Here is a 23,378-nt window from a genome sequence, read left to right on the forward strand (position 1 = left end):
TAAGGCGAAGATGAACTTGTGCCTCTTGTATGGATTCATCTTTAAAAACAAAGTGGACTGAGAGCTTTGGCTCATCAAGACACTTGTAGGGGGCTTGATTTGCTCAGTTCAAAATCTCCTAGCCCAGCCAGATGATCTAACCCTAATGAACTGGAAACGCGATTCTGCATGCTTCTCATCTCTCCTTTGTAGAGGACATGGGCCTGTCATGCTCTCAGTTCTGAAGACATTTAAAAAAATCCTGCAGAATCTTCAAAACACTGGTTCTTGAGAGATTTCTACATTATAGTATATCTTCTCACTCACTCCACCCTATTTTACTGAATGTGCTTTAGTTTTGTCACGCCCTTGCAGGTAATAACTTCCATTCATTTATAGTAAAGGCCCTGAGAGGATAACTTAGCTGCTGGACGATATCTATATATTCATCAGAAAAATTGTATGTCTGGTATGAAGACTTATAAATGCAAAAAAGTCAAGGTTTGAATATCTTTTTAGCTTTTGAAAAGAGTTGGCAGAAATTATTTTTAGTGCTTCTGGTTGCATTTTCAGAAACAGCTACTTGGAAGCCATACTTAGGTACTCATTGCTCATTTTTTCCCTCTTCTGAATGTTGAGCAAAACAGTTCATTTATGTTCATTTACAAAATGCCTTTAGCATTCTTTAAAAGACAAAGCTTGAATAAAATTTTAACCCTGAAAAAGAATAGAAAGTGTAAAAAAATGAGCATTTTTTTCCATGTTTCCAATGATCAGTCTAATTACTAAAGCCTCTATATCTCACTTTGACTCTGGAGAGTGAGTATTATTATTTTTATTATTATCTGTGTTAGCGGATTGTGTAGAAATACTGCTTGCCACCTATAATTCTACTTTTCTGGAAAAATAGAACAAAGGCTTCAAGCCAGAGCTAAGCTAAACTTAGTTTGTCCATTTTGGTAACACAGCCTGTGCAGATCATTGCCTATTCCTGAACTGCCTTGAAGTCTATGTCAAGAAAGCCTTGCTTTCTGAGGCTGCTATTTCCTTTTGCTAGGAACTGTGCCTCTCAGATTACTCCTTATTCCCCTGAGGTCTGCTCGGGTTATGCCTGGTAGTCTTTGCAGTTGGTTCTGCCCTCCACAGCAGCTGCTACTTTGGTCTTCAACTCAAAACAAAGACAGAAAAAAGGTGGGGAGTTCTTACAGTGTTTGAAGTAAACAAACTGGCTTAGTTGTCTTTACTGTGGTTCTGAAAGTACCCTGAGCCATAATGTGGTGGTTTGGCACTTAAAGAACTTCTTCCATCCATAAGGCACGAACAAGTACAAAAAAAGGGAAGCAAGAATGTTATGATGGCAAGAAATACATGAAGATGAGAAAACGTAGAAAGAGAAAGACTCTAGCTTGAGTGCAGATGGTGACCAGAAAAGCATACACTTTTTTTTTTAATCTCATTGACGCTTTTAATTTTGCTACATTTTTCTCTTCTTCATCAAAAAAAATCAAACATAAAGTCAATAGTCTTTCATATACTTACCTTCATTTAACAGAAGTGAAGAAGTCTACAATAAAACTGTTCACATTCAACCAGTTGTCTAGGTTCCCTTTATAGCCAGGACATGATCATAATTTTAGGATATGATTCATCTCATCTTAAAATAAATGTCTAATGTGCATCACATGAATCATGTCCTGAAAGTACTTATTCCTCTTTGCTGCCTGGAAGAGAACAACTGGGGTCCAAACATCTTCTCCCTGCAGACTTGGAAAGTCTGGAGAAATAACATTGTTCCTATGTACAGGAGGGACTGAAACCACTCTCCTGATTAAACTCAAACCCAGGCTGAACAACTTGTCTGTCTGGTGCTTCAGAGGGTGTTTTGATATTGTTTTATACTTCTAGCTCTAGGCAGTTTTGTCCTAGTGCTGTTGCGCTCCTAACTATTGTTGTCAGCGAGATACTTACCCAGGAGGCAGCTGCATTTTGGTAGCAGAAAAGTGACCTCTCTTGTAATTAGTTTCCCTGTTTTGCTACAAAATGCTGTGGATTCCTTTGGGCTGAGAGTTATTAGATACATATAAGCTATTACTGTCGCATTACCATTATTTTCTCATAATTCTCATTTTTTCCATAGATTTTCTCATTTTGGTAGTTTTCCTAGTCACCTTCTGAACAGCTCTTTCTTTTAGTGTGTTTCCAGCCTTGGTTATCTCTGCTTATTACTGTTCAGAATGAGCTCTTGGGTTATATCTTCCTGATCTTAAATGTTCATTTAATCAGAACTGCATTCTGCCACACTGGCAGTTGCACAGGAGTATAATAGATGGCAGGTGGGAACAGATGTGTGTTTTTTTTTTTTTTTTTCCCTTACAGTGTGTGGGCAGATCTTGTGTCTTCGGCTCTTTGGAGTTGATTCGGATCTTTTTTAAAAAAATATTATTATTTTATCCCTTTTATTTTAGATGATTTTCTTCTCCTTTGCTTTTTTGTGTGTGTCTATGTGTGTGTGTGTGCGCGTGTGTGTGGGAGCAGCACTTGATAAAAGGGAAGCAATCAGAGCTTGTGTTAGCATTACTTGATAGAAGTCACCGGGGTCACTACACCTGGACATACTATGAGAGACAGAGAAACAATCACTTCATATTTAAAAGATTTGTTTGAGATAATCTTTAACTCATTTTTAAGTGGTCTGGTGTTTTCTCAATGCTTAAACTTGACTATGTTTCATTTCATCTCACTACTTTGTAGTGCTCATGTTCACGTAACGTACCTAAACACTGATAGAGATAAGGACCCTCTGTGACGAGGTCTCTATCACAGAGAACACCTTGCTTGCAACCTCCAGCTACGGATGAAATTTCAGTGAAAGCCTCTGCTTTCTGCATTGAGCAGCGTTGCATACAGCTGTGGGTCAGCAGAGCTTCTGCAGCAGGAGGGGGCACCAGCTTACATAACCAGTTTCAGATTCCTTCTTCTCAACATGGGATGCCTAGCTGGAGGTCTCCATCTCTCTGCCGAGGCAGCCTGAAGTGACGGTACTTGGAGCAGGAGTGAGTTGGGAGCGATGCCTCTAGATGGAAAAGACTTTCTCGAATTTGCAGCCCCTCCATCCCTGCCAGAGATCCAGCAACTAAACCTCTTTTTCTTTTTATGCCTTGGCTGGATCTGAGTGCCTTGCTCACTTAAAGGGACCAATTTCACACCTGGCAATCCAAGATTTTTCACTGTCTTCTGCCCTCCACCACTACTGCATGATGCTTCCTTATTCCCCATTCATCCCTTGGACACACAGTGGCTTCTTTCCCATTGAATTTGCTATTATTGCCTTGTTTTTTATTTATGTAGCACTATCGATGGCCACAAAGATCCACAGTACATGGAGTGTAACAGATAACAGCTCTGTAACCCGAAGGCTTTTAAGTGTAAAGGTAGTAGCTGAACATGAGCAACAAACAGAGAGGAAAATGACAAAATCAGTCACAGACTGGGCAGCCTGTGTTGTCTTCAATACACTTTTTGGTATACAGGCTTTCGAAAGACTCTACAGAGGCAGAAAGAAAAGAAAATATTTAATCTTTCCATAATATTTGAAGTATTATTTATTTAATATACTTCAAATGTTTTTTTCCTTTTCCTTCCTTTACCAGTCTTCACCACTACATTAGAGGAAGGTAGTCAAGGAAGGGGGCAGAAGATGATTGTTGCTGGAGCAGAAGGTGATGTGAACATCTCTTCTTTCTGGCTAAGTCTGCACTGCAGGGATAAAATGGTCCAGGAAGTGCTGAAGTTCCCACATATAGAAGCATCACTGTAGTGCCAAACTGCTTCCTCAAGAAGGGATTGCTCCTAGGCCTTGGTGAGGCTTAAGGATGCATACTGGTGGAAAAGTACATCTGCCAATTTATCATTAACAAATGAATTAGATCTTCAAAACCTGCCTGGATGCTACGTGCTCTGGGTGTCCCTGCTTGAGCAGGGGATTGGACTAGATGATCTCTAGAGGTCCTTTCCAACCTCAAGCATTCTGTGATTCTGTATATAATGTCTAACCGGAGCTTGTCAATAGTTGCAAATGGAACAGCTTCCAATCAGCAAATGCTACTTCAAAGAAATGAAGCGATTTCATGATTGGATATTGTGGTTATGTCAAAATATTTGTGAGAAATTATCAAAATGTTTATTTTCCAAAAGCTTGTAGCATTTCAGTTGGAGTATGCCATCACACCCATTTGATTCAGAGTGAGACAGCTGAAACAAAACATGTAAGAACAAAGTGAAGTATTTTTTTTCTTTTGTGGTGTAGGATGAAACCAAATGCCGATGCCTTCAAGTTTCCCTCAGGATAAGAAATCTGAACGTCACCAGCTTGAATTATAATATTAATATCCCTTCCTGTATAAGCAGCTTGGCTTTCATATCTGTGCTGGAAAGCAAATGAGAATCAGACTTTCTTCCTAACACTGGCTCTGCATATAGAGAAGTGAGAGGGGCCATTTCTAAGCAGGTAAAATATACTGTCTCTCTCTTGCCCTAAGCTATGCTTGATTAGCCCCATAACATGATCAAAACCCATCTTGCTCATACCTTTTGATACAGCTCCAATATAGTAGCAGTAGGAAAAAAAGCTGGCTTTGTTTAGGGCATATCTTTCCCTGCCAAACGTATAAACTATCCAAGCAGAATGCAATAATTTGTCTTTCATTTAATGATGAAGATTTACTAATAACTAATATGATGGAGAATATTAATTAAATTTTCCAGAATTGTCTTGATTAAACTGCTGTAAACTATGTTTTCATACAAAACATGGTGATTTCATTATTCAAAAGCCACAGTGCTGGTACAAATTCTGATGCTTCCAGAGAGAGAGAGTTTTATGGAAATGAAAATTTATCTCATTATTTATGGTAGTTTATAAAAAGAATTAATTGTGCTTAATCAGGAGCATTGAAATAAAAACATTTAATTCACTCTGAAAATGCTAATTTTTTGTCTCCAGCTGACAAGAATACACAATAATTTTTGGATCACAGCAAAATGCCGCTTTATTTTTTGACAGTCACTGGCTAGAAAATTTCCACTTCAATGAAAAGACACAAAGCAAAGTCCATTGTAGTGAAAGGAAAGATTACATTCATTTTTTTAGCTTTTTGAGGAGTGCGTGGATCAAGGCCTGTGTGTCCAGACAGGAATGATGATCAAGGAAACTTTTTTATCAATTCTGCATCAGTTAAAAGAAGACATGCAGATCGAGGGACAGTAACAACATCCCCAAATCCATATGGGCTTGTTCATGTCAAACTCCTCTTTTCTTCTGTCCAGCAATCCTGCTTGATACCTGGACCCAGGAAAAAAGTGCAGCTCAAGTGTGATTTGAAGTATAACACTTTGAAATGGAACTCCTCGCACGTTCACAATTAGCACTTTGTTGGATTAGGGCCCTCGTTTTCCCCTCGGACAATATAAAGACCACACGTCACACTGCAGCAGATGCTGCGCAAATGACGTGTCGCATTCTGGCATAGGGCTTATGGCAAGAGGAACAGGGGCCTAATCCAGCAGCCGCTCCTCCCTCCTACCTTCCCCATCTTTGAGTGTTCCATCCTCATAGAGCCTGGCTTGCATAGTCTTGCCAAGCATAGCCCTGTGTAGGTGTTTACAGAACAAGTTGGGGTGGGGATGAGTGATGCAATGCACTTCACTCTTATGAAAGAAATAGCTATATGTTTTATTGATAGGGACTGAGGTTTTAATGAGATTCTATGACAAGGTCACTGTTATTTACTGCATAGAAGACAAGTTTATACAAAAGTACCAGGAATACCCTCCCATTAGGTCATGGGATTCAGATTAGACACTCTTGCTTTCCAAACTCCTTCTCAGAGGAGCCTGGGCGAAGCTGAATCCAGTTGTAGTCTCAGACTTGGTCAGTGCTTTTTGTCTAAGGGATTATGCACACAGTCAATCCTGGATGCAATTTAGTAAAACTTAAAAAGCGTTAGAAAATTTGTCGTGCTATATTCACTTACCACAGATCTGGTAAGGTCCAGTACCTTACCATAGGTACTGGTAAGGAACCTCTCAACCTCAAGGAGTAACCTTGAGAGGCGTTCTTGCTCAAGGGGAGATCCTGGCGCGCAGCCTGCTGCCTTGCAAGGAGAGCTCAGGGGGCTCTGGGACTGCCCCCGTATTTATGGCATAAGATGATTGACTCATAGTCATTTTTGCATTATCAGCCAAAGTCTTGCTAGCTCCAGCTTAGTTAGTCCTTGGCTACTGTGCTGTTATCTCCCCTCTCATGGGAACATCTCTCAGCAGGATTCAGCCATAGGGTTAATGTTCATTGAACATGTCATTTGAAAATTCCAGCTTCTCAAACCGTGCAGAAAATGTACACTGCAAACCAGAGAGCTGTGTTCATAGCCAGTGCCAGCCAATGCCATTCACACCCTTACTGCTTTGAGCTTCCCTCTTTCAAAAAATAACACTCCTCCATTTCCTCTCATAAATCCCCAAAGAGCAGGGTATACCAAGGAAGCCAGAGCAGTGTGTTTAGCCCATCGTTTCTCCCTTCCATTCTATCACTTCAATGTCAAAGATGTTCTGTCCAGCTAAATAAAGGTTTGTAATGAATTCTGTACAAGCAAGTGCTTGACTAGGAAATAAGTAAATACTAGAGGAAACGGCCAGAAACTGAAATACCAAAAGTTCCACAGAAACTTAATGAAAAATTTCTTAACAGTGAGGGTGACAGAGGCCTGGAACAGGCTGCCAAGAGAGGTTGTGGAGTCTCCTTCTCTGGAGATCTTCAAAACCCGCTTGGACGCAGTCCTGTGCCATGTGCTCTAGGTGACCCTGCGTGTACAGGGGGGTTGGACTAGATGATCTCTAGAGGTCCCTTCCAACCTTAAGCATTCTATGATTCTATGATTCGGTAGGGAGAGGAGGGAGAGATTGGGAGAGGCAGGCACCACAGCCAGATAACATCACAGGTGATCAGCACCTGAACAGGGCTCTGTGTGAGAAGTCACCAGGCTGGGGAACGAGCACACCCATTGCAGTAGTGTACCACAGCTTGATGTCAGTCTCTAGTCTTTTTTCTATGCAGAAGTAAACATCGACTGAAGATGAAGTTATGATGTGCAGTTTGAATGCTGCCCTTGACTATGTCAGTAGACCAAAGCAGAAGGGTGAAGAGGAGGAAGAGACCATCTCTTAGGTTTTCAGGTTCTCAAACATTCAAAGATTTCACAAGACATAATTAGTACCTTGTTACCACCTCCCCCGAACTAGAAAGACACTTGCTAAAGCAAATTATTGATAGGCTTTGGACCACATTCTGAAGGAATTGTTTTAACTGCACTTAGTTACTTTTTCTAATGATGTATTAAACATCACAGCAGTTCAGTGTACACGGAACCATGCAAGTCCGTAGACAGCATTCTAGACAATTTATCTTAGTGAGGTTAAAAAGCAAAAATCAAAGTGAAACTCAGTTGGTCCTGCTGCTTAACTGGACACAGAGAAAATGAAAAGCGTCTGAGAGCAGTTTTACACTGGTCTGGAGGAAAGGAAGAGTTCTTCTTCTCTGATCCTGAGCCTTGAATCATCTGAAAATAGGATAGTCTAAACCCGTTGCTAACTATGAACATAGTGGAGCCTCCGTCAGCCTGCAGTTAGCTCTTAGATACTGATTGGTCAAGACACACTTTCCCAGTAATGGCAGTCTGGGAACTGGGCTGTTTTTGTCCCTCAGGTCTTAATCAAAGGACAGGAACTGTTAGCTTCCACTTTTCCTTGACTAATAGCTCTAGTATAGGGTTCTCAAAAGTGTCAAAAATTCTAACAAGGCTGTGGACTGATCATATAGAGGTATGTCTCTAGCCTATTTCTCATTTTTCCGTGAATCAGAAAAATCAATAATTGAGTCACTTAAAATGTTCCAGAATGCTCAAAGACATTACCTTGTTTTATGTGAAGATGCTTAGGATGAAATGTCAAAATGAGGAGAATAAAAAAATGTCAGTTGCAGCATTTCTAGATTGAGAACAAAATATGTACCACAGTATGTATGTCCTTTAAGCATCTAGACTAGACCTGCCTGGAGTATACCCCTGCTTCCCTCCAGCCTGGACACCTAATACTTTTCCTTGGGGAAATCAGTATGTGTGATATGATCACATGTGTACCCCATGTTTAGAGCAATATAAAATCAGGATGTTAAGAGAACATACACACCAACCAAAGTACGCTTTAACTTCCTGAGTTAGTAGTATTCCCTGCTGCGTGCTGCTGTCTTGATCTCCTCTGTAGCTAGACAGGTCATCAGGAAAACCAAGGACGGGATAAGATCAGGGTGAAGTAAACTGACCTTGAAATCATCTCCCAGTCTACCTCATCTGTTCTTGGGCACTTGACCACTTTGCTTTCAGCAGGTGACAAAGAGTTTCCAAGGGCAAGCTGGAACTTGTTCAAGGGCTTGTCCAAGGGCTCTGAAAACTGTAACTTGTTCTGAAGGCAGCACCCCAGGGAGCTGGTATTCTTCTTCCTCCCCATTTCTGTGTTTGAGGATCTAAGAGAAATTAATGGCTGAGAGACAGAAGCAGCTTCCTCTGCAAGGAACTCAAATGCGATTCCTTTCTCATCTGAGCTATAGAAGAGAGACGCAAGAGCTTGTGGCATTGAGCTCTGGCTGCAGGGACCCCAGAGTTTTACATTGCAGGACTGGGAATTTGTGTCGAGAGTTTTGCAGTTCAAGTAAGAAGGAAGATATATGTTAGATTTAGGGTCTGGCCCTGTTTTACCATGCAAAGAAAATCGCAGTAAGTGTAGCAGATCAAATTTTCTTGACACATGATGGCTATCATGTGCTTCTGGGAGTTTTTTAAATGATTCTGTGGCACTGCGTTGATATGGGATATCAACCTGCATATTGATAAAACTGTTTTCAGAAAAAAAAAAAAAAAGAGAGAGATTTCAGTTTGGATGGCCCCAAATCTTTATCTGACACTGAGAGGGCTCCATGGCTAGCACTGATATGACAAGGTGTCTCTGGCAGTCCCATTACCTTTGGAAAGCAATGTGTGGAGGCATGCTACTGAGTAAAGCAGCAAATAACCTTTCTGCAGGCAAACTTCCCTGTATGGACGGTGCGGTTGGTACATGCTCTGTGCAGGACACTATGTGGCTACTAAATCAAAATCCTTGACCTCTGCCCATGGGGAGCCATGGCTACACAACTGTGCCTTCAAGCACTGGCCCATTTTCCATGTTCCTCTCAAAACATCTCATAGTCCATTTCTTTATGCAGTCTGTTTGCTTCTCATCAGCCAAACATCTGTCTGCTATCTCACTGTCCCTTGGGATAACAGCTTTCAGCAGTACTCCCGTTTTGCTTGCAATGTTCCCAGGTTCCCCCTTCAACATCTGGGTGTCTTGTTTCAGGGTTTCTTTTTAGTTAGCATGGTAGGTGGAGATCTGCAAACTATTCTCTTTGAAGTCATTGCTGCTCATACCCAAATTTCATACTTGAGCACAGCCATCATGACGCACAGATCTAAGCAAGTGAGCCTGAAAATCTTAGGCAAATTGCCATAGTTAATTAATGATTCCCACCTCACCCAAAGGCAGGAGTGATGATGTGCGTGTCTGAGATGTACAAATATTGTTTACAAGTATGTTGCTGTTGATATACATATCGGTGTTTCTTTTTACCCCAACTGGCATAAATCATCTAGGAAATAGTCATTATTCAGATTTCTCTCCTTAAGCTGATGTTTTTTTCAGGTTCTAAAATAGCTTCTCCACAAGAAAAATCTGGTGTGAAGTATGTGTGTGTGTGTGTATGCACATTATACACATATATACACACAGAAAAGGTTTATCCACCATTTTTTTCCATCTCCTGTGCTATATTCTGTGTTTAGTAACTGGTTTGATAGTGTAAGCAGAACAACTAGCAGGGTATCCTGAGGAAAAACTGAGGGGTTTTACAGAAGCTCATTTTGCCCTTTGTAAGGCAGATAACATTTTGAATTCTCCTTGGACAGGTATATGAACCATAAAAGCTTTCTCCTCATTTTTAAAGTTCTCTTTCAGCATAAAATATTTCCCCTGAGAAACTACTAAGAGGACTATGAAATCTCCATCTATTTTACACAGGGTGACGCTTTCTCCTGAGCCATCTCAGGCCCTCAGTGACACCATGTTCCCTTTTGCCTGAGGGTTGTGATAAGCTGTTACATCTCACAAGAATTAGGAGTTGAATCCATTCCTCCCTGCTCAGGAAGTCTGTCTATTTTAACTGACCTTGCATGTCATTACTTCGGACTTGTTCCCTGCTTGTCTTGGTGGACCTCTGCAGTGGTTCAGTAGCCCTGCAGCCAGAGCAGAACCAGCATAGGTGTGCAAGGACCAGGTGTACATTCCCTCTCTGCTGAGGACTGGACATGTAAGCAGTCATTGTTCTCCAGAAAACACCAAAAACTTATCTTAAGAGACAGAGATCTCTCAGGTCTGGATGGGCTTTTTCCTATGGCCGTGCAGGGTCATGATACCTTGGTTGTTCTGTTGTTAAAGATGTCACTGACAAGCCTATTAGTGTTACAATCTGGAAAAGTAGGTAGGCCTAATGGTCATATTTTAACTATCCTTGAACGCAGAGATTTAAAGATTTCCTCAAAGTCCATAGGGTCAGAGTAGGAAAACAGCTGTACTGTACATTTGGCACAGCTCAAGAAAGCTTCGAGTGTGTCTATACAGCCACAACACAGCACAGCACTGAGTTGTGTCTGACCCAAAAAGGAAATAATCATTTTAATACTGTGCTACACTGACGTATTTACTAACCCCTGCACAGCAGAGTTAAACAGCTTGGGCTTTGGTGCCTTACGTTGTCTCAAAACAGGATCTAGCTGATGGGCCTCTCTGCTCCAGTCCCATTGCATGTTGCAAATGCAGCCCAGGAGCTCTTGCAGCTACACCTCTCCTCTATGACCACTGCCATCTCCAGCTGTGCCATCATCTGAATTTGTGTGTTACCTCTTTGCACTTACATCTTGAAAGAGAGCATTTATGAGAATAACTGGCTTCCCAGGGTTAATTGGTCAGGGACTGTCCTCATTTAAGCATTCTAAAGCTATCCACTAGACTTCTTATTAGAGCCTCTCTGCTGAGACGGCCAGAGAAATATGAAGCTACCTGTAACTTCTCTAATCAAGTTCTGGTGCAGTATCAGTAAGGTCCAGCACATCCCTATGAAGCCTTTCGGTTTCATTGCTCTTTTCATCTGCTTTCAGGCTGCGGGCTTGAAAGACGGATTTCCTATTGTTCTGCAGAGACAGGCTGGAATTAGGCTGTCGATGACTGGCTTGCGTGTGCTCTGGCAATGCAGTTTAGCCGGTCGTCAGTCTGTAATGAAGACTTAAGTCCCTTCTGACATTTTCATTCATTTGAGATAGCTGAGTGCTTTGCTTCCTTTCTTTATAGCATGATTTTTATATAATTGTTCTGACTTACACATAATAACATTAGATCTGATATTTAAATGCCATATAGTGCTTTTCTTTATTCAAAAGCCTGCTGCTGTTACCAGACTTAAAAGGAGATGGAAATGTGAGACGCTTTCACAGTGATGGTAGACTTTGAGTTTAAATTACTGTTTCATCCTTTACTCATTCCAGTCCCTGAAGATCCAGGAGCACAGGCCTGTATCACTCACAGCTCTGAAATCCTGCAGTGATACTTATCTGAGGAGAGTTAAGCAAGAGGGTAAACACTCGACCTCTCTTGTCTTTGCTCTTATTATTTATATTCACATAACCACTAACTTCAAGCTTAAGATCTGCCAAGGTAGTAACTTTCCTAAAAGCCACTCTTCTTGGTCTGGAAGGACGCTGCCTTCAGGTTTGAATGCACTTCATCTTGCCAAGACTTTTAGATATGATTTGCCATGGATATTTGTGGCATAAGGAAGATGCTTTTAAACCTTTGGAAGAGAGTTAATCTCTTTTTTACACTTCCAGGCATTTCTGACTCTTCTAATTGTGTCAGTCTCATTTTAAGTGTCGCATTTTTTTTTTTTTGCAGAAGTAGTTTTTCCCTTGAGCTGAGCTTGTTACTTTTTTCTTGTGAACGGTTTCTTTTTCTATATCCACTCTTTTTTTTAAGATATTATAAAGGATCTCTCTGTAAGAATATATAATTTTCTTAATTGGGTAATTCCCACAGTTGCAGGGTGTTTCAGTCTTTAGATTTACAGCTGGGCACCAAAACAAGCTAGGAGCATAACGTATTCCTGATGAAAGTTCATTAAGTTTTAACTGTTCAGTGCTCTGTAAGTGGCTTATCAAAGACCAGAGCCCCATCTCATGTTGGATTATATAAAATTATATAAAAAGAAGCATTTAGCATGAACTACAGATGAAATATAGGCACTTCTGAATTTGTCTAGTAAGGGCAGAAGAACTAGAAGTGATTCTTTGTCTGCATATTTTAAACATATTTAAACTGGGCATGCAACAGATGCATGATTTTAGATACGGCAAGCTGATCAGGTGGTTAATAAAGGTCCCATGTTTCTCATACATAAATGTCCTTTTCAGTTATTTCTAATGCTAGAAATTAACCATCTGAAGTGAAGCTTTGCCGGTTTTGTCTGCTCAGGTGGAATTACAGAGAAGTTTTGTTTCTACTTTCATTGGCCTTACAATCTGTGTTAAGCACACACTCTTACCTTTACTGGAACTTTACAGAACACAGTAATTTTTCTGGAGATGTTTGCTCTTCCAATAAAAATCAATTCAAGTCTTCCCGCTTGCAACTTTTTGAAAACAAAGTTTGTCTGCGCCTTGAAAGGTCCTTGTTACAGCTTGAATTTCCCTGTCTTGCTACCTCCAAGAGTAGGCAGTTTCTCCAAGATAGACTTGGTGCTGTCTGCTTTTTAGCAGACTTAAATGGCATGTGAAATGATCAAGCATTTCTACCACAGTGTATATGGGACTTATGAGGTCTTAATTGCTATTTTTGAATCACTGAAACAATCTGAGCCAAATATGATGATTTTCCCACCCTGTGCTTCATGCAACACAAGGGCTTGGAACAAATGTAGTCTCACTTCCCAGTTCTCAACAAGGTTCTTATAGCAAATCCAAGGACTGCCCCAAGTATTTTTTAACAGCCTGTTTGGTGTCTTTCTGGTGGTCAGGGTAGGTGAGTTGAAAAAGCTTTTAGGCATTCAGTCAACCTTCAGAAATGCTCCTTCTCTAAGAGAAGGTAGGAAAAGGTACTGAGGAGCTTCACTGCAGAAATCCTTCCAAATTCAGTGCCAGAGCCTTTAGGACTGCTTTCTGGCACTGCACGAGTGCTAAGGACCTTGAATGGGTGTAGGATCTCTCTTTACAGATTTAAGGGAAAAAAACCCAACAACAATAGATACAGTAATTTCTCTTCAAATATTACAAAACTAGATTTGAAATCCTCTCCTTCCACAAACTGGACAAAATGATAAATTATTGTTTTTGTTTTCTCCTCCCTCCCTCTGACATGTTTTTCTTCTTGTGCATATTTAGCTGGAGCGCACACTGTGACTACCATATTTTCCTCCATTGAATTAAAGAGATCTTGTACATTGCATTTGCAATCACATAACTCTCCCTGATACAAGGGGGAGAGAGTTTCAAAATCTCTTAAGAAGCATGTTATATAAGCTGTGTGTGAGATGCAAGGAGAATTTTGCGTGAAATATAAAAGGAAGATCTCAGGGTTCAAGTGCTTGGAAGATAGTGTAGTCTCTTAGAATTAGACCGTTTGTTTGATATTGAAATAACTTCATGTGTGACAGGAGAGAATTAGTCATCTTCCTTTAGAATAAAATGATCGCTGGCCACCTGCTGTTCTAGCTGTCACGAACTGTCCTCCATTTCAATTTTTAAAAAAACAAATCTGTTTTTAGACTTTCAGAGCTTAAAAACATAATAATCAAGATGAATAACCTCTTGGTTTTCTGCTTAGATGGGAGAGATATCAGTGGTATAATGTTTTATTGTGGTGCAGCATGTTTTGGGGCATGCTAGTTGGGCTCCTCTGGGGAACACTGGAGTTTTAGCACATAGCGTAGATGCATGCAAAGTAATTTTCAGACACCCTTAGGATACAAGGTAGGGTTCTGAGGTCAGAGGAGTGAGAAAATGATAGAGGTCCAAATGCTGTGGGTGCTAGAGGTGACAATCCTGCATTCATCTACGAAAGAGATGGAGATTCCCATGCTCTTTGCCAACCTGATCTCCCTGTGACTCATGTAGCACACCTTCCTCAGGACTTCTCATATTATTTTCCACGGTCTGGTTTTGTCTGGCTTGTCTAAATTAGAAGTGTGTTTAAAAACTAAGGATGGAAGCATAATACTTGAACAATAAACAGTGCTCGGTTAGTCAGGCTTGTTATCTTGTTATCTTCCCTGGTGCAGCCAGAGAGACACAAAAAATACAGCTGTAAATGAATTTGGTGAATGAGAGGCACTTATCAAAGGGCATGTGAGAACTCATGAAGCACATAGTAAATATTCTTTGTCTCCCTTCTCCACAAATAACCTCAATGGTGAGGTACTTGGAAAAATGAATTAACCCAATATCTAAAGAATATTCGAAGAAATGGCTAGAGTCTGGAAGTACTAAAAATAATGCCTGTGCTATGTTCTGGATTTGGGGCCATGCATACCGCAGCCCACAGGAAAGGATAGGAATTGAATGTACTCCTTGTTTACAGCTATTCCGGTTTAGCAAATGATCTTTCAACAACTGCAAGACTTGGAAACCTTTTCCAAGCATCAGGCTATTTATGGCATTACATTTAGTACCCTCCTTGTCAGAGGCACAGAATGCTTCAAAATGCTTCTAGTCCTCTAATTCAAATTCTTTTTAAACAAACAAAAAAGCAAAAGGACAAGAAAAGGATGCAGAATGAAAACTGGATGTGAGGGAGAGAACTAAATCTCATATCCAGGTGCTCTTCAAGACAGGTTTGAAATTGATGAAGGTGGCTCTGCAGTGTATTTTATCTTTGTGTTTTGAGTGGAAAATATCCAAGCAGGAGGGCTTCAGCCACCATGGTGATAATATGAATCATTAGTTTGGTCCTTCTGTGCTTCATTTGCCTTCATTTCTAAGAGTCCCAAAAGCGGGAGTTGATAGCATTAAACTATTGTCTTATGATTTTGCTCACTATTTGGGACTAGTTTCTGGCATATTTGCTTTGGTCCATTATTTTTTCAGTTTACTACTCCTCTTGTTTATGAAACATGATTTCAGTCTCGTAACTTGTGTTGTGTTTGGGTCAATTTGCCTGAAACTGGAGCTTCCTTTCAAGCAGCAGGATGAGCTGCAGAGAGGAGCTCATCAGCAGCCAGCTGCCCCAATATTTACCACCTTCTCCAAAGGATTTTGAACCTGCTCCTGAATCTTCCACTGCTAGAGATGTGTTGTGATCAGTATTCCAACTAGAAAGCAGAAGGTGACCTTGGTTATGTCTGCCAGGTGGTCACTGAAAGTTGCCTCAATCTACGTCTCTACAACACTCTACAAGTAAATGCCTCAGGCAATGTGAGTTGCTGCAGTGAAGCTCTTTGATGGAAGTGGAAGTCATTGCTGGCATGCACAGTAACACAAGATGCCTACTCTAGACCTGAGCCTGTATTTTCTCATCATTGAAGATGCTACTGGCAGTGGGAGGTGGATTTTTTTTTTTACTGGAGTCCAAGCGCTTCCCCTTCAGCCCACACACATTGGCAAGCTCTATGCATCATCAAGGAAGGAAATCGACTCTGGCACTATGAGAGACATAAAAAAAATCAATGTGGTGTAATTATCAGCAGTTACAGTCCAATAGACAGGATTCTGCACTGCATCAAAAGCCAAAACACGGAGTCCAATATTGGAACATTCATGCCAGATGAATTTTACACCTTTGATCTTCTGCTGTCATCAGTTTCCTGTGTTACTATTTATTATTACCTATATGCATATATATATTTAGTAAGCAGAAAACTTTTCTGCAGTTTTTAATAAGCAACAATGCACTGCTGTTGGTAGCATTATAATAGCAAAGGTGTGCAAAAGGTAGAGCTCTCTAAAGCCGAAAAGACACTCATTTTGCTTTTATCCATGTCATTTAAACTGTCTGAGCTTTACTATAGACCTAGCAGGGGCTTCTGCTTCTGGTTTGACCAGACAGCTGTTCCATCATTGAGCTTGGAAGGGACCTCTGGAGATCATGTAGTCTAATACCTAAGCAGGATCACCTAGGACAGATGGACCAAAGCTGTGCCCAGATGGCAGCTGAATGTCTCTGAGGAAGGATACTCCACAACCCTTCTCAACAACCTGGTCCAATGCTCTGTTACCCTCACGGTAAGGAGGCTATACTTCATGTTCAAATGGAGCTTCCTGTGTTGCAGTTTGTGGCTGTTGCACCAACGAAAAGTGTCTGGCACTGTCGTCTTTACAGTATTGCACGAGGCAACCACCACAGGTGCCACCCAAGACCACCAAGATGCCAGCCATGTGGCACAGTCAGAAGGTTACTGTTGTGAATAAATATCCATCACACCTTTACACTTTGCTGTCCCTAGCATGTCCTTCAAAGACAGGAGTGTGTGTGTGTGCATTGCAGGGGCTGCTAGTTAAAAACCACACAAACACACAGACACTGAGACACGGAGCCCTTGGTTGTCTGCTAAGCTTCGTTTCTTTACTATTTGCTGAGGGGGTTCCCCAGCACAACATCCATCTGGCTGGGGAGAGTGGGCAGTGGGTCCTTTCGGAGGCCCACGGTCACCCTGGCACCAAGGTGGGACCAGTCACCTTCTGCTGCCCGGCAGCAAGGATAGAGCCGACTGTTGCTCAGAGCTGGGGGAGCTTCCCCATTGGCAGCTCGCGAAAAGGCTGTCCATTTGCTCCACATTTTGGTGTTGAATGAGGTGCCGGCGCAGCCACTGCCTTTGCCCCCTTCTCATCCTTCCTGAGATGACGAAGCTTAGCTGTTTGGTTCCTGCCGCCTGGCAGGAAGCCTCCTCCTGGCCGCCCGACACAGACGCTGCCACTTGCTTTGCAGGCTGCAAGAAGGGAGAGGAGGAGAGAAGGGCTCAGGGGGCAGAAGGAGGAGCTCTCTGCCCATGCACCCATCTCCCCGTGCTCCCCCCAGCCCTCTGCACTGCAAATAGCAGGGAATCTGCCCTGCTCCTCGTCGCCACAGGACAGGACAGCTCTGGTCCCATGAGAGCTGTGCAGCTCTGCTCTCACCGTCTGCTGAGCTCTGTCCTCCAGCTCCGGCGGACTTCAGGGATGGTGGTACCAGAGGCTTCAGGCTCCACTGGCTCTTCCTCCTCCTCGCAGGGCACCAAGAAGAGCTGGGCCTTTTCCTTTTGCTGCCAGAGCAGAAGAGTGAGGCGCTGAGTGAGGATTCCCCGGGAAGAGCAAGGACAACTTAGGAAAGGAAGCACCGGCAGCTCGGAGAGCGCCCAGCCGCCAAACATGGGGAATCCTCGGTCTTTACCAGCCGCCTTTCGGCCTCCTCACACTGCTGCTCCATCTTCTCCAGCAGCTGCTGGTCCAGGAGCAGCATTTGTCCAAGGGCCTGGAGCAAGGAGACAGAAAGAGCCCGAGGCTGAGCGTGGCTGGAGCAAGAGGCTCCGGGCATTGCCGCTTGCAGCCCAGCACCGCTCTGCCCTGGGCACCGGGGTGAGGAGGAGCAGCACTGTGTGGGTGCGGGTGAGAGGCTGCCTGGACAGCTCTCCTACCTCAAGGGATTCCCGCTGCACGTCGTGCTTTGCTTGAGGGCCTTCCTTCATTGCCACCCCAGCCTCCTGCACCGGAGTCTTCTGAGGCAGCTCGGATGACTGAAAATGAGAAAGCACCCGCTGCTGACGCTGAACACAACCCAGCAAGACCAGAGCTTTGGGGCTCCCCAAAGGTCTCCAGCAGCTTACCCCTCCAGCGCTGGTCTTCTTGAACCGACCAGCCATTGCTTGGAGCTCCTCGGCGAGCTCCAATTCTGGAAGGAAAAGGCAGAAGGTGGAAAGAGAGCTCAACTCCGCCCAGGACTGCACTGCTGATCGGGGAGCCTCTGACACAGCCCTCGAGGGGAGCAGGAGGGGCACAGACATGGATGCAGCTCTTGCAGCCCCTCTTTCCTCCCCAACAGCCCCCTGTTGCTTGGTCCCCTCCTGCTGGGCTCCAGCCCTCACTCTCCCCCCTGGGCTGCCTACCCCGAGAGAGGGCCAGGTCCATGTAAGCGGCCAGGTCCTTCACATATTTGCACATGTAGCGCATGGCCGCATCGATGACCTCGTCGCAGCTGGGCTCGGTGGGCTGCCCTTCTGCTGCGAGCGGTTCCTCTGCGCCACGGCAACCGGGAGAAGGACGGGGAAAGAGGGGAGAACGGCTGAGTGCTCAGCCCAGCACCCCGCGCTTCTCCCCGTGCTGCCAGCCCCGTGCCCTGCGCACCCAGGCAATTCAGCGCTTACCTCTCTCAGGCTCCTCTTCCTCTTCAGGAGGCATCTCGGATGCCTCCGCGCCGGGGACCCCCTCGTCGAGCCTCTCCTCGACCTTTGGGGACAGGGTGGGAAAGAGAATGTTTGAGAGAGGCCGAGAGCAGCTGTGGAGGGAAGGGATCTGGATGTGGGCTCTGGGAGGGCGTCCTGGCCACGGCCACCAAGAGCTGTTTGCTGGGGGCTGCCCTCGCTCACCAGGTCCCAGGCGCCGTCTGGGCTGGAGGTGGTGGTGCCGCTCTCCTCCTGCTCCTGCTCCTGCTCCTGCTGGAGGACCACATCCTCCAGGGTGTCCTCGGGTGCCTGGGTGTCCTGGCACCTCCTCCTGCCGGAGCAGGACCGGAAAGCTGGCACTGCAAGGAATGCCCGAGGCCCAGCATGAGCACGGTGCCGCCTGCCCAGCACAAGCTGCGCTTGCTCACAGGCTCTGCGACCGGGGACACTTTCTTACCCACGCACGATCTGCCCAGGTCCCGCAGGCCACCAGTCAGGCCCCTCCGCCAGGCGCTCCTGAGCCGCTGGGCTGGTGTCTCGTCCGGCACCCAGTCCAGGTCCACGTGCTCGGGCAGCCCCACCACCCACCTGGAGAAGCTCCAGGGAAACACTACTGCCCAGCGAGCAGCAGCCTCCTGTCGCCTCTCCAGCTCCATCTCGACCCTCCAGTGCCTCTCGGGCAGCTGGAAGCGGACGGTCCTGGTGGGGTCACGGCTCATTCCCTCCTGGCGGGTCATGGCTGTGACAGGACTCAAAGACTTTGAGCTGTCACCACCACCACAAAAGTCAAGGCGCCAAAGCACTGCTGCAGTCCACTAAGTGAAGCTGCGATGCAGACGCTCTCGGCACCTCCCACCTCCTCAGTCGCCCAAGGAGAGGTGGGACCTGGACAGGAGCTCCTGGCTGATATCAGCGCCCAGGCCACTGTGACCCACAAGGGCCAGTGGTGATGCGCGAGTGATGGGTGCCTGTGTCAGAGGGAGGGAGGATGAGGCATGTCCCCCCGTGCCCACCTTACAGAAGTGCATCAGATCACACAGAATGGTTAGGGTTGGAAGGGACCTTTGGAGATCATCAAGCCCAAGGTGGCTGCGTGAGCGGGGTCACCTATTGCACGTGGCCCAGGATGGCATCCAGGCGGGTTTGGAATATCTTCAGAGAAGGAGACTCCACATGCTCTCTGGGCAGCCTGTGCCGGTGCCCTGTCGCCCACACAGTCAAAAGCTTTTCCTCAGACTCACGCGGAACTTCCTGTCCTTCGGTTTGTGGCCGTTGCCTCTTGCCCTGTTGCTGGGCACCGCCAAAGAGACTGGACCTGCCCTCTTGACAGCCTCCCTTAAGATATTTGTACACATTGACAAGATACCCTCTCAGCCACCTCTTCTCCAGGCTGAACAGCCCAGCTCCCACAGCCTCTCCCCGTAGGGGAGATGCTCCAATTCCTTTAACCAGCCCTTGATCAGTCCTAGGCTGGACTCTCTCCAGTAGTTCCCTGTCCTTTTTGTACTGGGGAGCCCAGCACTGGACACAGTGCTACAGATGTGGCCTAAACAGGCCTGAGTAGAGGGGGAGGATCACCTCCATCCACCTGCTGGCAACACTCCTCCCAGTGCACCTCAAGATACCATTGGCCTACTTGGCCACAGGAGCACAGTGCTGGCTCATGGCGAGTTGTAATCCAGCAGGATGCCCAGCTCCTTCTCTGCAGAGCTCCTCTCCAGCGGGTCAACCTCCAACCTCTAGTGGTGCATGGGCTACTCCTCCCTGGGTGCAGGACCCTGCACTTGCCTTTGTTGAACTTTACGAGGTTCTTCTCTGCCCGTCTCTGCAGCCTGTCCAGGTCCCTCTGAATGACAGCACAGCCCTTCGCAGGTATCAGCCACTCCTCCCAGTTTGGTGTCATCAGCAAGCTTGCTCAGAGTGTCCTTCACTCCTTCATCAAAGTCACTGATGAAGAACTAGAACAGGATGGGACCCAGTCCTGGCTCCTTGGGGACCCTGCTAGCTACAGGCCTCCGACAAGACTTTACACCACTCATCACAAGGCTTTGAGTTCTGCCATTCACCAGTTCTCAATCCACCTCCATGTCCACTCATCTAACTCCCTCTTCCTGAGCTTGCCTAGGAGGATGTTGTGCGAGGCGGTGTCAGAGGCCTTGCTGAAGCCAGGATGGAAAACATCCACTGCTCTCCCTTCATCTACCAGCTGCTCATTCCACCATAAAAGGCTATTAGATTGCTTCAGCTCAAAGACCCCTCGGGGAATCTGTGCTGACTCCCCTGATCACCTTCTTCTCCTCCATGTGCTTAGAAAAGGCATTAAAGCTGAGCTCTTGCATCAGCTTTCCAGGCATGCAGGTGGGGCTGATGGACGTGCAGTATCCTGGGCCCTCCTTCTTCCCCTTTTCCTCCTGGGTCCTCCTTTTTGTCCCTTTTCCCCTTGTCTTACCTCCCTCTGCCTTTGAGCTGAGAGGCAGACAGCTCCCTGCAGCTTTTGGAGCCCCTTCCCCAATTCCAAAGGGCTTTCCTGCTGCAGGAGGGGATGTCATCGATGCTGCTCCTCAGCAGCAGCTTTCTGACTTGCAAGAAGTCAGAACGATGTCAGGGATGTGTGAGAGGCCTGCAGGTGTGACTGGAAGGAACTCATGGGGATGAGGTGTTGTACGAGGACTACGGTGAGGCAAAGGTGAAAGTTAATTGCTCCGGAGACCCCTTTCGGTCTGTCATGCAGACTCGACTTGCATGGAGGAGCAGCACGGAGTGACAGAGGAGGACGTGGATGCACCACAGGTGCCACCCAAGTCCAGCAAGGTGCCCAGCTGTGTGGCACAGTCAGAAGGTTACTGTTGTAAACAAACTGTCATCACACCTTTATACTTTGCTGTCCTTAGCGTCCCTTTCAAAGACAGGAGTGTGTGTGTGTGTGTGTGTGTGTGCATTGCAGGGGCTGCTGGTTAAAAACCACACAAACACACAGACACTGAGACACAGAGCCCTTGGCTGTCTGCTAAGCTTCGTTTCTTTACTATTTGCTGAGGGGGTTCCCCAGCATAACATCCAGCTGGCTGGGGAGAGTGGGCAGTGGGTCCTTTCGGAGGCCCACGGTCACCCTGGCACCAAGGTGGGACCAGTCACCTTCTGCTGCCCGGCAGCAAGGATAGAGCCGACTGTTGCTCAGAGCTGGGGGAGCTTCCCCATTGGCAGCTCGCGAAAAGGCTGTCCATTTGCTCCACATTTTGGTGTTGAATGAGGTGCCGGCGCAGCCACTGCCTTTGCCCCCTTCTCATCCTTCCTGAGATGACGAAGCTTAGCTGTTTGGTTCCTGCCGCCTGGCAGGAAGCCTCCTCCTGGCCGCCCGACACAGACGCTGCCACTTGCTTTGCAGGCTGCAAGAAGGGAGAGGAGGAGAGAAGGGCTCAGGGGGCAGAAGGAGGAGCTCTCTGCCCATGCACCCATCTCCCCGTGCTCCCCCCAGCCCTCTGCACTGCAAATAGCAGGGAATCTGCCCTGCTCCTCGTCGCCACAGGACAGGACAGCTCTGGTCCCATGAGAGCTGTGCAGCTCTGCTCTCACCGTCTGCTGAGCTCTGTCCTCCAGCTCCGGCGGACTTCAGGGATGGTGGTACCAGAGGCTTCAGGCTCCACTGGCTCTTCCTCCTCCTCGCAGGGCACCAAGAAGAGCTGGGCCTTTTCCTTTTGCTGCCAGAGCAGAAGAGTGAGGCGCTGAGTGAGGATTCCCCGGGAAGAGCAAGGACAACTTAGGAAAGGAAGCACCGGCAGCTCGGAGAGCGCCCAGCCGCCAAACATGGGGAATCCTCGGTCTTTACCAGCCGCCTTTCGGCCTCCTCACACTGCTGCTCCATCTTCTCCAGCAGCTGCTGGTCCAGGAGCAGCATTTGTCCAAGGGCCTGGAGCAAGGAGACAGAAAGAGCCCGAGGCTGAGCGTGGCTGGAGCAAGAGGCTCCGGGCATTGCCGCTTGCAGCCCAGCACCGCTCTGCCCTGGGCACCGGGGTGAGGAGGAGCAGCACTGTGTGGGTGCGGGTGAGAGGCTGCCTGGACAGCTCTCCTACCTCAAGGGATTCCCGCTGCACGTCGTGCTTTGCTTGAGGGCCTTCCTTCATTGCCACCCCAGCCTCCTGCACCGGAGTCTTCTGAGGCAGCTCGGATGACTGAAAATGAGAAAGCGCCCGCTGCTGACACTGAACACAACCCAGCAAGACCAGAGCTTTGGGGCTCCCCAAAGGTCTCCAGCAGCTTACCCCTCCAGCGCTGGTCTTCTTGAACCGACCAGCCATTGCTTGGAGCTCCTCGGCGAGCTCCAATTCTGGAAGGAAAAGGCAGAAGGTGGAAAGAGAGCTCAACTCCGCCCAGGACTGCACTGCTGATCGGGGAGCCTCTGACACAGCCCTCGAGGGGAGCAGGAGGGGCACAGACATGGATGCAGCTCTTGCAGCCCCTCTTTCCTCCCCAACAGCCCCCTGTTGCTTGGTCCCCTCCTGCTGGGCTCCAGCCCTCACTCTCCCCCCTGGGCTGCCTACCCCGAGAGAGGGCCAGGTCCATGTAAGCGGCCAGGTCCTTCACATATTTGCACATGTAGCGCATGGCCGCATCGATGACCTCGTCGCAGCTGGGCTCGGTGGGCTGCCCTTCTGCTGCGAGCGGTTCCTCTGCGCCACGGCAACCGGGAGAAGGACGGGGAAAGAGGGGAGAACGGCTGAGTGCTCAGCCCAGCACCCCGCGCTTCTCCCCGTGCTGCCAGCCCCGTGCCCTGCGCACCCAGGCAATTCAGCGCTTACCTCTCTCGGGCTCCTCTTCCTCTTCAGGAGGCATCTCGGATGCCTCCGCGCCGGGGACCCCCTCG

This window comes from Tinamus guttatus, unplaced genomic scaffold, assembly GCF_059628265.1.
Source record: "Tinamus guttatus ecotype Peru unplaced genomic scaffold, ASM5962826v1 Tinamus_guttatus_pri_ptg000112l, whole genome shotgun sequence".
Lineage (NCBI taxonomy): Eukaryota > Metazoa > Chordata > Aves > Tinamiformes > Tinamidae > Tinamus > Tinamus guttatus.